This window comes from Amyelois transitella, chromosome 8 (assembly GCF_032362555.1).
Source record: "Amyelois transitella isolate CPQ chromosome 8, ilAmyTran1.1, whole genome shotgun sequence".
Taxonomy (NCBI): Eukaryota; Metazoa; Arthropoda; class Insecta; order Lepidoptera; family Pyralidae; genus Amyelois; species Amyelois transitella.
The window spans coordinates 637,393-654,274 of NC_083511.1; positions in this window are offsets into that span (position 1 = coordinate 637,393).

The following is a 16,882-nucleotide window of genomic DNA, read 5'->3' on the forward strand; positions in this document are numbered from 1 at the left end:
TGTACTATTTAATTTAGTCTCTTAATTCTCTGTTGAAATATAATGGCCGACGCAGACCGTTGATAACGGCAACGGCTATATAATATTTTGATGATGGTCGTTTGAATTCTACGGAGTTAATCTTGAATCGTCAAAATGAGAAATGTCTATAATTGAAATGTCTAAATTTAAAGTCTTTTGACGTGCCTACAATCTATTTTCAAAAGATATTGTTATTAACAACGTTGAAAAACAAAAGGTATTATTAAGTTCATAACTGTATATCCATTTATTTCAATGAAATAAAAAACTACATGGGAATAGTATTTGTCATAATTATTATGCAAAAGGTAGAATGGTGACTATTTGTAGTAAAACCCATTTAATTGAAAATTATCTGACGCTCCAAATGCATTTGCTTCGAAATCAGTACATAGGGATTATTCCGAGGCAGTATAAAGGACTCTGATTAAATAGTGTTTGTGTCCACGCTCAATGCTTATTAAGGTACGGATAATTCATAAAATAATAGTAACATGACTGTAGTTTGCTGATTTCGAAAGTTAATTAACAGAGTGAAAATCATTTAGAAGCATGCTATTAGAATATGTATATCTGTACCTTTAGACTTAGCTCGAAGCACGACAGCACATTTTAATGTGATAGATATTAATGTGATGTTATTTTGCGGAAGACGAAAGCATACTGCTTATATTTGCTTATATAATTATATATGCAGTATATTTTCTGCATTTATTGAAAGGCGTTTTGTTAGGATGACAATTTATAATAATAAATGAAATTATTATTTTTAATAAATGTACATTTTGAATGCATGTAAATTTAGATACTTATATTAAAGTAGCTGAAGACCGCTTGATGTAGATACGGGTATCTTAGCATATTTTATCACAAACTTATAATTATACAACGAATATTATATTAGCGTCAGTATTTGCATTTGCAATATGTAAATAATTAAACAAAATTGTAAAATATATCTTATTATACACATATCCGATACGCGTAGTGAAATTGGAAACAGTAAAATAATTTTGTATAAATTTTGTGTGCACATTTATAGGTATTATTGGTGTCAGAGATCCGCGTGTGATTTGGATTTGATTCTCAAGATAATAATATCGGTTATAAATCCTACGCGTTAAACTATTTTATACCTACTAGAAATTCGAGAGCTTTTAAGAACTTTTTTGTCCTGACATAAGTTTTCTTTTTTAATTCGAAGGGTAAAAATTATAAATACTTACTTTTCAAATGATACATTATCGGTGATGATTTAACACTTTGTTTTTTATATAATAATAATTATAAGATAGCATTGTCTTGAGTCTCAAGCCAAACAACCACGTAATGCATGGAACGGGCTTTAATAGGAATTTTGTGAAATAATAATATTTTTGTAATACGAAACTATTTGTCATGTATTTTGATGTGAATTTTAGATGACAAGTATTTAATCAAATCGAAAATATAATTATACAATCTATATTTAAACCTTAAAGTATTCGTCTGTGTACCAATTGATTATATTATACAATCACTCTATCACATGTTCGATAATTGTCTGGAATCGTCCCGAAAGGTAAAAACGTCCCGTCGTGACCAATTTTTGGAACAAAACCTTTTAAAATATCATATTTACTCGAAAATATTGAGAACCAATAAAATATCAGGGAGTATTTACATTTATATTTGTTTGAAACGGTGCTGCTTTGCTTATTATTTTCAAATTAATATATTAAGATATTTATACATAATATTATGAAAATTAGAAAACGGCAATGCATATAGAATTGAATCTCTACTGTAAATTAGTATTAGATACAAATGTTGGCAATTTAGCTGACTATGTAATTATATAAGTATTCGACTTTTTACTACCTAGCATTTATCTAGTAGAATTAAATCTAGTCCAAGCTTAAAAAAGCTATCACATGTACCTAATAGGTTTTCCGTACAATTTCAGTGAGGTTTTCGTATATTTTTCCATACTGTATATAATTTAATTGTTACATCTTTTATTATATCTAAGTAGGACTTTTAATCATAAAATTCAACTGGATCTGGGAACATAGACAACCAGTAGTTATTTATATAGGAATTAATATAGGACAAAATTATAATCGTAGCTAAGGAGTCTATAAAATCGCGCATATCTATTCATATCTTCTTATTTATTATATTAAATTTCAAAATTCAATACTACGATACAAAATATAAGGAAGTATTTAAAAAATATATAATTAGAATATTAATTGAGACTTAATTAAAATCAGTATGATTTTTATTTATATGTTTTATTTATTAATTTTGTACACACGAATATATAAAATATGGTTTATTAAAAAAAACCTTATGTGAAATAATATATCACAAATTAATTTTTAAAATTTAAACATAATAAAAAAATACCTACATATATTAAACGTACATGTCATGTTTAATTTATACAAAAATTTGCATTTACTTCTTGTAACTATCGTAAAAATAAGGATATAAATTCATTTTTAAAATGAATTAGATGATTAATTAATCAATATTAGATATTGTATAAGATTAGTGCCTAAGCAAATGCGTGCTTGATATGACCACGAAAAATATTTAGAACCCCTATTTGTTTGTGTATAGTATGTCATATATAACTGAATACAATTAATGAAGACTATGATAAAATTGTAGCATACTAATGGAGCATGAATTCTAGACAAAAAAAAATTATAAATTAATAAAAAATGTAAGAAAATGTAATGCGTGTCTTTATTGTGATGAAATGAGTAATAAATGTCTTTTATAAAGTTGTTTATTTTATTTATAACTAGAGGCCGCTCGCGACTTCGTCCGCGTGGAATCAATCCCGCGGGAACTCCGGGATAAAAAGTAGCTTATATGTTATTCTGGGTCTTCAGCTACCTACGTACTAAATTTCATCGTAATCGGTTCAGTAGTTTTTGCGTGGCAGAGTAACAAACATGCATACTGACACACAAACTTTCGCATTTATAATATACTAGCGACCCGCCCCGGCTTCGCAGGAGTGCAATGCTGATACTAAATACACTACCGAAAAAGATCTATATTAAACAACAATGTATTTAATTGGATAGGGATTAATGCTGTAGCTATTGGTTAAAATCGCTTCAAAATTTGCCATTTGCAAAAGTAAATGACAAAAAAAAAATTATTGTGGGATATCCATTAAAGATAGACATAAATACCATAATATAAAAAAAGATAAAATAAAATATGTATATACTGTACAAATTATGTCAAGACCATGTCAAAAATGCACAAGCGTTTAAGAGGCCATTATGTCAAGCTCGGGCCACATAGTAAAATATATAACTGATGAAATAATTTTAAATTATAAAGTAATTATTTAGTTAAAAGAAAAATGTAAAGGACCGCTCCATATCTTACCTATGGATATCGTAAAAAGCGACTGAGAGTTAGGTTTATAAACTTGGGATTCTTTTGACACTATTTGAATCTCAATTCTATGATTGAGCCAAACAGCTGAACGTGGCCTATCAGTCTTTTCTAAACTGTTGGCTCTGTCTATCAGGCAAGAGATATAGACGTGATTATATTTATGAAGTATTTTCCATTGTAAAACTTTTCCTATAGCAACTAAAACGACGTATAATCTTACAGCTAAAACATAAAAAATTGTAAACTAATAATTCATTTATGATTCAGATATTGTTTTAAATGAATTGTGGTTGAAATCATACTTTGATAGCGTTATAATTCCTAAAAGCTCTTTAATACCTTTCAAACCTTTCTATAAATAGCAAATTGAAGCTCTAAATGTCTCGTTTTAACTATTTATAGAGGATATAACGTTTTTCCGAATAGGATTAATATCTTTTATTCTCAGAAATAATACCATTTTAGTAGAGAAATATTGTTATAATCTGATGATAATAGCCAAGTAACTTGTGTCCGAAATAGCCTCTCAGTGTATTTCTTAAACATCCTGTTTACACATAAAGTCTCATCTTTATCCCTTGCGGGATTGACAGAGTCAGCAGTCTCGAAAAGACTGAAGGGAGATGTTCAGCTGTGGCTTCATGAAGGAATTCAATGTGAAAAGATTCAAATATCGACAGGTTACTTGCCCATCGCCTATAAGAGCAATCCCAAATTTATAAGCAGTTCCCTGTCGCCCTTTACGACATCCATGGGAAATATTTGGAGTGGTTCAATTCTAAAGTGCCAGAAACCAGACGGCATCCGTACATACAATTAGAAATGGTCTTGTAGTTTTTGTGTGAAAGCGTAACAAAAAGACAGGCCTACAAACTTTCACATCATATTAGCACAATTATTTAGATAAGCCATATTTTTTATTTTATTAATCGCCTTTTACAACATCCGCGAGAAAGACATAAAGAGATAAAGTGATAATATTCTTAAGTGGCGGGAACCACACGGCACGTATTGATGCAGATGTATTACTATGTTCATCGAACCAGCTAGAGCTGTCCCAACGTATATTAATGATAAATTTAATAAGCCGGTCTCAGGGCGCGCAATCATTAACTCTGACAAGGGATAACAGGGGGTAGCTGTTATTTGCGATTTTGTAATACATACTATATTTCATCGCGGAATAACTCATCTACCACTCGACATTGTTTCTATAAATTTATTATGGGCTAGTTGTTGCTCGCGACTTCGTTCGCCCTAAAACGAAAATGCTGATCCCCTGCATTGGTCCTCTAGAGGAGTGAGAGGCGATTTTTTTCTAAATTTACCAGTGTTTAACTTAAACTAAAGCAAACATATCTGAGCAAATCGCATATAAATCGAAACAATAGTTTTTGCGAGATGCGAGTACAAACATTCAGACAGAAAGATACAAATTTTAAAAACACATTTTTGGTTGATTTTAGTTATATACCTATTAGATTTCCCATATTGATTTTTTACCAACATATTTCAAGAACAGATATTATCGGGTGGTTATAATAAAATCATATGTATAGAATTAAAAAAACAATCAGATTGTGAGAATTTGTTTAAACTTTTATGAGTAAACTAAAAAAAACCCTGGACAGATTTTAACGAGATTTGGCACTGAATTGATTAGACCAATTTGAATATTATTTCTTTGGTCGAGAAGAGAGAAGCTTATTGCTTTATTGAAAGCTAAATCAAGATAATATAGACGGAAATGAAAATAATTGAAATGGAAAAAAAAATAAGCAATAACTCTTTTAAAATTACTTCTACAAAAAAAAAACAACTTAGTAGGTAAAAAATCAATTACAAGTATTACGGAAGAATAGATTTTCTTATTCGAACAAATATTTATATTATTTATTTTGTATAAAATCTCGAAGTCTCGAACTTATTATGGGGCTAACTCAATCTGTATGTTTTGCCCGGGCCTTATCCTACTACTATTATAAAGGCGAAAGTTTGTATGGATGTTTGTTACTCTTTCACGCAAAAACTACTGAACCGATTACCATGAAATTTGGTATGTAGGTAGCTGAAGACCCAGAATAACACATAGGCTACTTTTTATCCCAGATTTCCCGCGGGATTGATAGGGTTTCCATGCGGACGAAGTCGCGGGCGGCCTCTAGTACGAGTATATTTATATCTTTTGTATATTGTTACGTAGTTTATTCAAAACGTTTTGCAAATATTTGATTCTACATGAAGCCGTTGAAAAGATAAGTATCACATGTATATCCGTAACACAAGATGGTGTGCATTTTACTGCTTGGATTAAGGTAGATTTCCGATCACGACGGCGATGATATTTGTGTTTTGTTAGGATTCATTAGCAAACATGCAATATTAATATTATATAAACTTCTGCCGTGTGGTGCCCGGTACTTATATAAAAAGAATAAGACCACTCCATCTCGTTCCCATGGATGTCGTAAAAGGCGACTAAGGGATAGGCTTTTAAACTTGGCATTCATCTTTTAGGCGATGGGCTAGCAATCTGTCGCTATTTGAATCTCAATTCTATCATTAAGCCAAACAGCTGAACGTGGCTTATCAGTCTTTATAAGACTGTGGGCTCTGTCTACTCCGCAAGGGATATAGACGTGATTATATGTATGTATGTATATAAAGTTCTGTCTTAATTTTTGTAAATGGCAACTAGAAGCCTAGAATAAAAAAATAATATTTATTTACATTTTATATTAATTAACTGAACTATTGCATGGTTTCAGTAAACATTTTAATTTTTAACATAAACGCAAAAACCATATCACGATATCTTTCCGATCAAAGCATAAAGAGTTATCATTTTGCAAAATTATCCGTTTATTGTTCGCGTTGTACCAAACTCTACCTTAATATGCACTTTGAAGATAAATTGTTTGTGATAAGTAAACTCAACTGACCTAGTGTAGGTTGTCTGCTTGGGTTTTCGTTATTTATTACTTCCATGGGCTTTTTGCAACCGATGCTGCACACCTTGGTTTTAAAGTTCCGTACTAGCAGCCGGTTTTACTCCTGATATTCTAATTTTTATGACTATTATCAAAGTCAGTGTATCAGTTATTGAAATGATTCCTTACAAAACAAACTGTTTATACATTCCATATAATAAGAATGGCTAGAATCGCCTAGTTATTATACTTGGTTGCCCCATTTTGCTTCGAGATAAGCAGTTCCTTGTCGACCGATACATACATACATATAAACATGTCTATATCCTTTGCGGGGTAAACAGAGCCAATAATCCTGAAAAGACTGATAGGCCACGTTCAACTGTTGATGATAGAATTGAGATTCAAAGAGTGATAGGTTGCTAGCCCATCGCCCAAAATAAGAATCCCAAGTTTATAAGCATATCCCTAAGTCGCCTCTTACGACATCCATGGAAAATGAGATGGAGATATATATTATACGCATGTATATTTTCGGGCAAGGTAAAGTGCATGGCACGAAAGGTGATCAAAATTCTACTGTCAATGGACGCTGTACATTAGATTTTTTTATGAATAATTGCTACTGCTCATCCCGGACGTTTCAAATTCTAGGATCTCCTGATTTGGCGGGTGTTTCTAGCTGTGAATATTGATTCATTTACGATAACATACATATATACCGTTACGTCTATATCCCTTGCGAGGAAGACAGAGCCAACAGTCTTGAAAAGACTGAATGGCCACGTTTAGCTATTTGGCTTAATGATAGAATTGAGATTCAAATAGTGACAGGGTGCTAGCCCATCGCCTTAAAAAAGAATCCCAAATTTGTAAGCCTATCCCTTAGTCGCCTTTTACAACATCCATGGGAAAGAGATGGAGTGGTCCTATTCCTTTTTATATTGGTGCCGGGAACCACACGGCACATTTACGATAACATTGAGAAGATTAGAGTTAGTAAATAGTTTTTGGGTTGACAAAATATAATTGGCATATTTGCTTTGTAGATACATAGACCGGCTAGGTATTCCCTTACGCAAACATACCCAAGATGTCTTATAATTAAGTTGGAGTTTGCTTACCCTTAGTTACGGAGTTATGGTGTGCAAACTTAATAAACAGCGTAAACACAGCCACTAACTGACTAACTTCATTGCAGCGTTGTCCTGAAATTGGTAATTTTTGTTGAATTATATATATACAAGTTTATTTCTCATCATGCTCTGGCCGGGATTCGAACCCGGGACCTCCGGTGTCACAGACAAGCGTACTACCGCTGCGCCACAAATATTAATTGAAATCCTCATGGCCTATATAAAAACACTTGGAGATTGAATAAAGAAAATGGCGTGACCAATAAACTTGGTGACAAATGCTGGGTTCGCGTGCTTGTTCAGTCAGCCACGAGTCGTGACAATCGGCCTTAAGGAAGGGGTCCATTCAAACTGTTTGTTTCTGTTATTGTTAACTATTGATTTTGTAAAGTTTATACAAATATTAAGTACTAGAGACCGCCCGCGACTTCGTTCGCGTGGAATCATTCCCGTCGAAACTCCGGGATAAAAAGTAGCCTATATATTATTCTGGGTCTTCAGCTACCTACATACCAAATTCAATCGTAATCGGTTCAGTAGTTTTTGCGTGAAAGAGTAACAAACATCCATACTGACATCCTGACATACAAACTTTCACATTTTTAATATTAGTAGGAATAATTGCTTACGGGAGTCTTGAAACGACTCGAATACCAACTTGGCTGAATAATGGAATTGAGATACAGATTATGAGACTACATAAAGGTACGTCACTGCGCGTTTAATACCTGTATTATTTATGAATAGTACCTATAATGCAACGCACAAGTTTCAAATCAGTTAGATACTTAGAGAGTACTCGAAGTCTTAAAAAGAATTTCAATTTTATAAGATGTTTTTAGCAAGCGAGGGAAAAGAACGAGCTAGCAGACACTGTCTTTTTTTTCTTCTTAATAGCTAGATTACCCTGGAATCTAAAATGTGATATGTAGCCAATGAAAGCTGTTCGGCCGTACTGTCTTTTAGTCAATACCCATATGGTATATATTTAATTACTAGCTGTGCCCGCGACTCCGTCCGCGTGGAATAGTTATTTTGGGCATCATTGAGGCCCTCAATGGTGAAAAATTTTCCCCGTTTTTTTTCACATTTTCCATTATATCTTCGCCCCTAATGTTATATAGCCTAAAGCCTTCCTCGATAAATGGCCTATTCAACACAAAAAGAATTTTTCAATTCGAACCAGTAGTTCCTGAGATAAGCGCGTTCAAACAAACAAGCAAATTCTTCAGCGTTATAATATTACCTAGTATAGATTATAGATAGCAGTTAGGTATAAAGGTGGAAAAATTGTTGTGAAAAATATTATAGAAATATATCTGACGGCAATAACTAAAATCTAATAGAAAAATAAAAGCAAGCAACTAAAATTTCAATATGAAGTTAGCAGCCCGTCCGTTAACAGAAGTTAATAATTATTTAAAAACATACGAACATTGTGGGCTGTTATTATTTGCAAAGTTGACGGGAGAACTAGGTCCATCACATTTCGAGTTACACTTTTAACAAGCCCTCAACTCACAACCCTATTACAATAACCATAAAAGTTAAAATTCAACGATTCAGCGAGCGAACTTGATTATATTCTGTGGTGAGTCTGGGCAGATTTAAACTATCAAACGAAATTCAGCTTTATTTTACTGTGATAGCGTTAATAACTCTTGAGTCAATTTCGGGTTTTCATATCCAATTAATCTTCATTTGTCAGTTTGAGAGTACCTATTAAAATTTAATTTTTCCGGATATCACAGATAGCCGTGTGGCTCCCGGCACCAATACAAATAAGAATAGGACCACACCATCTCTTTCCAATGGATGTCGTAAAAGGCGAGTAAGGGATAGGCTTACAAACTTGGAATTCTTTTTTAGGCGTTGGGTTAGCAACCTGTCACTATTTGAATCTCATTAAGCCAAATAGCTAAACGTGGCCATTCAGTCTTTTCAAGACTGTTGGCTCTGTCTACCCCGCAAGGGATATAGACGTGACCATATGTATGTATGTATCACATATCTATCTACATTAGCTTAAATTGCTTGCTTGCGTTCCTGTTCCTGATGGAATTTTAGAAAACCTTCTTCGCTACGGGTTGGGTGGGATGGGGTACGTCAGGTTTTTCACGACCTCCTCAACATTTGCAGGGGAAACTAATCCATATTGAATTATAATTACACCTTAAGATATTTAGCTTATTTTATTATTCTTGCTAGAAAACTTTTACGTTATCTTAATTGTTTCATCATAATTACTTTAACGTTACTGTTATTTGCTTTTTTTTTCTTGTATTTGTTCAAAAAGAATCACCACTAATATATTTTAATGAATAATAGGACCAATCCGTCTCTCTCCCATGGATGTTGTAAAAGGTGACTAAGGGGTAGGCTTATAAACTTAGAATTCTTCTTTTAGGCGATGGGCTAGCAACCTGTCACTATTTGAATCTCAATTCTATCTTAAAGCCAAATAGCTGAACGTAGCCTATCAGTCTCTTTAAGACTGTTGGCTCTGTATACCCCGCAGGGGATAAAGACGTGATTATATGTATGTATGTAGGTATGTATATTTTTATGAAAATAAAAACATATTCGATTTTACAATCGAATATGTTTTTATTTTCGATTTTACAATATATACGATTACAACATATTCGATTTTACAATCGAATATGTTTTTATTTTCATTATTTTCAAACTCAACCTTACGGTTGAGTTTTCAAAGCGTAAATAAAAGCTTGTGTAACCGTCTGTGGGCGTGGCTTTGACCGTAAGCTTCCGTAAGTCGTCGTCACAAACATTTGTGGGAACATCGTCTTCGGGTCGTTTACTTTGAATTTATTTAAACACAGTATAGTTACTTATTACAGCACTACTCTTTAGCAGCGACACGCGCAACTACTAAATACTCGTTCAACATGTATCGAAAAATATAAGTAACTAGAGGCCGCCCGCGACTTCATCCGAGTGGAATCAATTCCGCGGGAACTTTGGGTCTTCAGCTAATTACATACCAAATTTCATCGTAATCGGTTCAGTAGTTTTTTCGTGAAAGAGTAACAAACATCCATACTGACATACTCAAAAACTTTCGCATTTATAATATATTAGAAGGATTAGTAGGATTTCCGTACCAACAGGAAAATTTTCACTTAGGTTATGCATTCGTAGATTTCTTAACTATACCTACACGCAAAACTTCAAATCTCTATACCCAGCGGTATGGGCTAATATTTATATATCTGTCTGTCTGCTTTGATAAAGGTACTTTATTGTCTTATTAAAATATATATCGTAATATATCATTATTTATATTAGTATTCTATCATCTGAACGTGGCCTCTCACTCTTTACAAGACTGTACCTCTCAAGAGATATGTACGCGATTATACGTATGTATTCTTGTGGTACCGTAGTTTATACAATGTTTTACGTACTTCAGATGTTTTCGTCGGTCGCCCTCGAAAACCTTGACCTTGCGCCGAGTTTCCTGGCGATTATTTTCGGGTTTCTTCCTTTATACATTGAGGCTGTCGTCATCCCCGTTTATGTTCACAGCGAAAACGGTAATGGCACGGTAAATACTAGTTTTATATGTCTACAAAAGTAGTACTTATAGGAGCGTTTGACGTTTGTTTTGTACTGCCTTTCACCAGCAGCTTTGCCCGTGTGAATTTAACGCCATCTGCAAAAAGCGACGAATTTAGCGACATCTGCAAAAAGCGACAAATTTAAGGCCATTTACAAAAAGCGACGATATTAGAATACATATATGCACTAATATTAACTATATTATTAGTGCATATGTATTTTATATATGCATATATATATATATATATTAGTATATGGATTATACGCTTTTGGCGTTCCTTCTTGCCGTTTTGTTTGAAATGTCTCGTTTTTAATTTTCAAAGTCACTTTCTTCCCCTCTAAACTTTGTAATCCGGTGTTAAAATACTAGACACGAATGGCATTCGAGAAGATTTGACACTTAGCTTAAGACGATTACGTCGTATGCGGGATTACCAAGTGAAGTAATTCTGTAATCCCCGCAGACAAGCGTAGTAAACGCCTACGTGGCACAAAGCTAAGGACTCTTTACACCTTCCGATATAAGTTTATGTCGTACACGACATACCTACTATAGTAAAACATAAATCCTGTAAAAAAAACCCAAGTCTCGCAGCTCAGTCTTTCTACCGTTAAAAGTTGTGAGATCCATGTAATAACAAGTCGGTTAATCTATTAAGTCTCTACTTAAAGGACCTTCTGCCTTAAGTTATTATCGACATAACTTATTATCATGCCAATATAAATTATATTTTACGTTTTAAACAAATAGATCAACTTGGAATTATTAAATATTAAATATTGAAGTAACTTCAATGTTTAAGTAGATAAGTTAAGTTCTAATAAATAAGTAAAATATAAAGTTTCTAATTTACATGCATAACATCAAAAGGAGCTATTTGTAGCGATTTTACTTTTACTTTCGGGGTCAATAGAATATTAGAGTCAATAATAAGTCACGAAAGCCATGCACTCTACATTTATAACTCTCTTCATGCAAGATGGTCAGTTTAGAATAAGCATTCTTGTAACATTTATTATTTAACACATACCTACTACATAATTATCTGACCATGTAAGGCGGCATTTTGTAGTTCAGCCTTTGAGCAAATCTGTCCTTAATCTTTGTATAATCTGTCACACCTACGAGACATTCAGCTTTTATAGCTGTTCTAGATGAAATCCGCGTTAATATTTTATTTTTACGTTTTTATTTCAAATGTTAAGTGTATTTTATTAACTCGACAGAGTAGCCGCTCAAAATTATTTAAAAAATTTAATGTATTGTAGTAACCCTAAAATAGAACGTCGTAAAAGGCGACTAAGGGATAGGCTTACAAACTTGGGATTCTTCTTTTAGGCTATGGGCTAGCAACCTGTCACTATTTGAATCTCAATTTAAAAAATTTAATGTATTGTAGTAACCCTAAAATAGAAAGTCGTAAAAGGCGACTAAGGGATAGGCTTACAAACTTGGGATTCTTCCTTTAGGCGATGGGCTAGCAACCTGTCACTATTTGAATCTCAATTCTATCATTAAGCTTAATAGCCGAACGTGGCCCAACAACAGTTGGCTTCGTCTACCCCGCAAAATTACGGCAACTCCAAAGCTACGGTAGCTCCAAGCAAATGATTGTAAAGTCTTTTGGCAGATAATCAATATTGATATCGCTCTCAGAACGTCCTTTTAGCTATTTCATCAATTTTGATTTTGTTTTCGTAACTCCAAAGTACAATACGTAGGTACCTCAGGGCCTTCAATTACCAACAAGTAAAGCCTTGACTGTGACACCCCGGCACTCAGTTAGATTGTTTGGAAAATTGTCCCCCCCCATCCCCTCCCCTCTTGCCCCCTCCCCTCCAAGTCTGCTCCCGCGGCGACGATCGCATTCTTCAGCCGTATTGTTCATATTTGTATTTTGTGTATAAACCATTGAGATTTTACATTTTAGATCAGAGAATATATCGCCTTTCATCTCGACACAGCGATTTTAACTGCAAGATTTTTTTATATTTCGTACATGTGATTATAGAGAATAGATACCGCATATCATTTATTCATTCATATAATCACATCTATTTGCCTTGCGGGGTAGACAGGGACAGCGGTCTTGAAAGACTGATAGGCCACGTTCAGCTGTTAGGTTTAGTGGTAAGATTGAGATCCAAATAGTGACAGGTTGCTAGCCCATCGCCTAAAAGAAGAATCCCAAATTTATCAGCCTAGCCCTTAATCGACTTTTACGATATCCACAAGAAAGACATGGAGTGATCCTATTGTTTTTAGTCTCAGGTATTTTAACATAACAAACGGATTCGTTCTTAACAAAAATTGGGATATCATTCCTGAAATTATCACCAAAAACAATCAAGGAATCTATCATAATTGTTATGTCCTGATAAATTTCACTTCTTATAAGTAGTCTATTTATATTGTTATCCATGACACAACTCCTTTCATATCCCTTGATGGGAAATCGGCGGAATCTCATCAGAAATTTGTTACTGTACGCGCGATATGTCGTGTTACAGCGATCAAACATTTACTTGAAATTGTTTTTGGTTAACTTCTATATATAATAATAGACAAGAAATACAAATTATCTTTATTGCACAAAAAAAATACATATGTAGTAGAAACATATATTATGAATATGTTGAGAAAAGCGGACTTATCGCTAAGCAATCTATTCCAGCCAACCTTTGGGTAGTGAAAGGTAAAATCCTGGAACCAGGTGAACTGCATACTTAAGAGACTTTATATATACAACCACATTGAGTACTGTATCTTTCATAATGCCGTGTGGTTCTCGGCATCAATAAAAAAAAGAATAGGACCACTCGATCTCGTTCCCATGGATGTCGTAAAAGATGACTAAGGGATAGACTTACAAACTTGGGATTCTTTTTCAGGCGATGGGCTAGCAAACTGTCACTATTTGAATCTCAATTCTATCTTAAAGCCAAATAGCTGAACGTGGCCTACCAGTCTTTACAAGACTGTTGGCTCTGTCTACCCGAGATTCGAATAGTGACAGTTTGCTAGCCCATCGCCTAAAAGAAGAATCCCATGTTTATAAGCCTATCCCTCAGTCGCCTACGACATCCATGGGAACGAGATGTCCTATTCTTTTTTTTTATTGGTGCCGGGAACCACACGGCATAATTTTGAAGCAATTTCACAATGAACATTTGTGATCATGTCTTAGTACGAGTAGGTAGCATTTTTACGATCATACTCAACATGAATAAATTGGATGCTTACATTGTAGAATTCAGCTTTATAGGTCAGTAAAAGCTCTGAACTAATAACCATATTTGTCGTAAAATACATCTACGGAGAGAACTGGAAATTATACATTCCTACAAATTGAACTGAAAACTCATTAATTATCATAGGTGTATTAAAATCTTGATATCTATACTAATATAATAAAGCTAAGGAGTTTATTTGTTTGTTTGAACGCGCTAATCTCAGCAAGTACTGGTTCGAATTCAAAAACTCTTTTTGTGTTGAATAGACCATATATCGAGGATGGCTTTAGGTTATATAACATCACGCTGCAACAGGAGCGGAGAAATAATGGAAAATGTGAAAAAAACTGGAGAAATTCATCCTTGAGGGCTTCAATGATGCCCAAAATAACTATTCCACGTTGACAAAGTCGCGGGCACAGCTAGTAATAATATAAAATACGAAACAGCGTTAGTTTAGCGCGCGATAAAAACGGCGTCGCGCGTGCCTGCTAGCCACAGACTAGTACAAGTAAAAATATATTTAACAAGTCGTTTATCGGTAAAAGGACAAAATTCCGCCACATTCTTTACTTGCCTTAATAATATATTATACTAGCTGTGCCCGCGACTTTGTCCGCGTGGAATAGTTATTTTGGGCATCATTGAAGTCCTCAAGAATGAATAATTTCCCCTTTTTTTTACATATTCCATTATTTCTTTGCTCCTTATAGTTGCAGGGTGATGTTATATAGCCTAAAGCCTTCCTCGACAAATGGTCTATTCAACGCAAAAATATTTTTTCAATTCGAACCAGTAGTTTCTAAGATTAGCGCGTTCAAACAAACAAACAATCAGACAAACAAACTCTTCAGCTTTATAATATTAGTATAGATTACGTAAATTTTTATGTTGCCATATTAGGTATAACTTAATTAAATAGTTATCGCCCATAAAAATGATTGTGCCGTGTGGTTCCCACTGGTGGCACTTTATCATGGACCATTCCTTATCTTTTCCATGGATGTCGTAAAAGGCTACTAAGCGTAAGACTAATAAACTTGGGATTCAACCTGTCACTTTATGAATGTCAGTTCCATGCTTTCAGCTGAACGTGGCCCTTCAGTGTTTTCAAGACTGTTGGCTCTGTCTATCTGGAGGAGATACATATATAGACGTGACTTTATGTATATGTATGTATATATAAGTAGATTATTAAAAATACTTATTCAAAATTGTAACTGCACTGCAGTACCTACCTATACAATTTTGTTAGTAACTAATTAAATTTATTTTCCAACCAACAACACCAATTAGTTTGCACATTTTTACTGCTTATTTTAACTGCTCGGCACAGAAACTTTCGCTATGAAAATGCTGGGTTTGCACTTAACAGTAATTACGCATTGACTTTAATTTATTTTTATGCGACTGACACGTAATGAAGTGCTTCGTTTAATCACTAGGCTAATTTTCAAATTATACATATGTACATACATTCGCGTCTTACGGGGTAGACAGATATGGCCAAATTAAAAAGATGTTCAGATGCAGCTGATGTGAACATGACCCGTAGTAATTTTTTTTAATGATGAGGCTTTGACCATGACCCTGGATTGGGTAAGTCAGGTTTTTACACTAGACTCCCGTCTTATCTCCGCAGCCTTTGCAGGGGAACCTTACCTATATTGGATCATGGTATCAAATCCAGTGTTCAGGTATTTTCTCACCGCTAAAGCATCATCAGCTTGACATCAAACTAATGCCTCTAACTCTGTTATTTAAGTATATATTAAGTAGGATTTGAACCGGTGCTTCCCTCCTCATCACGCTTTTTATTTTAATTTACAATAAAGGCATCCAGCCTCCGTACTAAGACAAGCGCGACGCCGTTTTTATCGCGCGATGTTCGATAACAGCGATAGTTTTTCGCGCGATCAAAACGGAGTCGCAAGTGGCATTCGAGGTTGCTGTATGATGTGTCTTCGAGTCTCGACATCGTTAGCTTTGACTACCCCGTAAAGTATGAAGAATTAATGCACCAAATCTGCATTTGTAATACGATATTTTAACGATAACGGTTTTATCTTTCGACAAAAGGGCAGCGTTTATTGTCATTTTATTTTTAAAACAACACTAAAATTACCATTAAACTTCGCACTTCAGTGAAAAACGGAAGCATAGCGTGCAACTAGAAGTGGGCGATCCTGATTGCAGTAGTTAAAGTCTTCGGTCGATGAACTTGTGTATAGTAAGGTTTCATTTCCGAAGCTACACATACATATAGATTATGCTTCCGTTACTAGACATCAAGGCTACTGAGAGAAAGGCTAATAAACTTGGGATCCTTCTTTTAGACGATGGGCTAGCATCCTGTCACTATTTGAATCTCTATTTCATCATTATGCCATACAGCTAAACGTATTATCAAGACTCTTGGCTCCGTCTAACTCGCAAAGGATATAGACATGATTATATGTATGTATATATGTGACATATGTTCTATTTGCCATGATCACTGCATACTATATCGCTTCATCCCTCCATATTGCACAGGCACAAGTTCAAATCCTACACTACCAAACATGTCTG